We start from the raw sequence: 2,547 nt of genomic DNA, 5'->3' as shown, positions 1-2,547 counted from the left end.
CCCACACACAAACACACACACACACACACACCTACAGTCAGGTTTATGACACTTAACAACACTGTGCACACAATGATATAAGCATGAACAAATAAACATGAAAATAATAATGTTTAATAGTTTCAGACCCATTTTTTCAGGAACAACGTATAGCGAATTTGCACATTCTCACTGAACAGCTGAACTATACTATGACCTAATCAACATGTAATTGCAAACCATTAAAGTCAACTTAGTGACCAAAAACGCTGATATGATGCTATGCTATCAAGAGTATTCTCAAAGCAGGTGTCGGTCGTGCATACACATACGAGGGGATATCAATAAGTTTTGTTACCGGAGTATGAAGGAGTGGAGCTACGACCTTGAAATTTGGTGTGAAGACACTGACTTACAATATTTCTCTATGTAGTCACCAGCCTCAAGAACACATTTTTGCCAGCAATGAGTGACTGAAAAGTCTTTCAGAGAAAAATGATCGATTTTGTCTTTCTAAAAAGTGTTCCACTTCGTTTATATCGTCATCATCTGTTTCAAATCTTCTGTATTTCATGTGTTTCTTCAAATTTGAGAATTTAAAAAGTCTGAAGGTGCAAAGTCGGGGGATACGGTGGGTGTGGCAATATTTCATACCCACATTCCTTATCGCCTTATGCGACGCGTGCGCCGGGCATTGTCATGAAGCAAAAAGACACCTTTTCTAGGTTTGCCTCATCGTTTTTCCTTCAGAGCTACCTTCAATCTCTTTAGCAAGTCTGAATAGTAGTCCCCTGTGATAGTGTGACCCTTTTGTAGACAATCCGAAAGAATTATCCCATCCTGATCCCAAAACACCAATAACAACACTTTGCCAGATGAATTCTGCACTTTGGCTTTTTGGGGGGTTTTCCATAGCATTGAAGCAGATTTTGACTCCAGGTCAAAGTGATAGACCTAGCTTTCACCCATTGTTACGAAACGGTCAAAAAATGTTGTCAGGATCTTCATTAAACGTGTCAATCATTTGCTGACTCTCGGACTGCACTGTGCTCTCTGTTCTTTTTTATGAGGGGTAAGGAGACGGGGCACCCGTCTTGCAGACACTTTCGACATATTCAAATGGTCATGAAGAATGGTCTCGACAGATCCATAGCGCAAGCCAGTTCCAGTACAAAGTTGTCCGAGAGTAACGCGCCTGTTATCCAGCACAATCTTCTAGACTTTTGAAACATTGTCTTCAGTCACGGCTGAGACAGGCGACCTTCTCGAGGGTTGTCTTCAATGGACATATTACCACATTTGAATCTCTTGAAACTATGCTTGACCACATCATAGCTTGGGCAAATATCTCCATACACTACTGATATTTCATCGTGTACAGAGTAACAGACCGTGCTTTTTTCCTTGGAGATGAAAGAACTTCATCACAGCTCTCGTTTCAATTTTTTCCTCAATCTTGTGAACAAAAATGAAAAGTGCTAATCATGCTTTCACTTTCATGAGTGATTTTAAACTACCTGCTGTAAACCTGAACTAACCGTCGGAAATTTCCAATTATTGGTGTGCATTCTTAGTTTAGATGTATCTTGAAGCTGTTCAAATTTCAAGTTCGTAGGTCCACTCCTTTGTACTAAGGTAAAAAAAAAACAACCAACTATTTGATACCCCCTCGTATACATGTTTTTGTTTGATTTAGTAGAGGTTTTACGGCGCTCGCAACTGCATAAGGTCATGTGAGCGCCAAGAGGTGGATGTCAACAGAGAAGCCCTTATAGGGAATCAGACTTACTCTGCTCACCTCTCTCGCTTCAACAGCACAAAGTCTGCTTCGACTACCAAGGCACCCCGAAAATAGCGGGTCACAAGAGTGTGACATACATACAAAAGATGTAGGGGAAAATTGACGATAGTAAGGATTAGGAAAGAAAAAGCAACAGTTCCCTGTTGAAGTTCAGGCGCAGTTATGAGCGTGACATTGGTGAATCAGCCCATTTATAATTTCAATTTTACTGTGCATAAGAACATGGTTAATGTCCCCCCTTTGGGAATGGCCTAAAGACACTCCAGTCAGTAACACCGCCCTGGGCGGGGGGTATACACATGTTTAAAGTGTGTAATTACACATTATGCATTCTACTTGACAATATAAAATAGCTCGCTGTTTTAGCAGCGCTGCCAAACTGACTCTGCTTGGGAAATTCATGCAATGTGATTTAGCTCTTTGAACGGAAAATATACACTAATCAATTGTTATATGAGTTTTGTTTCCCGTTCTAATCTACGATCGATCGATCGAACGACCTCTCAAGATTAACGAAAATTAAACTCACTAGCCATTCGTAAGCCTTCTCTCATCCGTACAAGTATGGCTTTCATCATAATTTGAACTTTGTTGCCTTCGTCTCTACCTTTGTAAAGTCCTAGACTAAGATGTCAACCTTTATATGATCAATCGTGTTTTCCTGCATATCTACAATGTGCCGGAAAAGAACCGACAGATTTGAATGTAAAAAGAACCAACAGATTTGAATGTAATAAAATAACCTTCCTGTTACCCTCTTCCTCCCC

General features: G+C 40.3%; 1 protein-coding gene across 1 annotated transcript in view; it reads left to right on the top strand.

Moving 5' to 3' along the window:
• Window positions 1-2,547, top strand: part of LOC101848098 (trithorax group protein osa) — a gene marked incomplete in the record, with an annotated part of 81,605 nt that overhangs the window by 63,405 nt on the left and 15,653 nt on the right.

The sequence above is a fragment of the Aplysia californica genome, unplaced genomic scaffold, assembly GCF_000002075.1.
Source record: "Aplysia californica isolate F4 #8 unplaced genomic scaffold, AplCal3.0 scaffold00047, whole genome shotgun sequence".
Classification (NCBI taxonomy): Eukaryota; Metazoa; Mollusca; class Gastropoda; order Aplysiida; family Aplysiidae; genus Aplysia; species Aplysia californica.
This window is presented reverse-complemented; position numbering and strand designations above follow the sequence as displayed.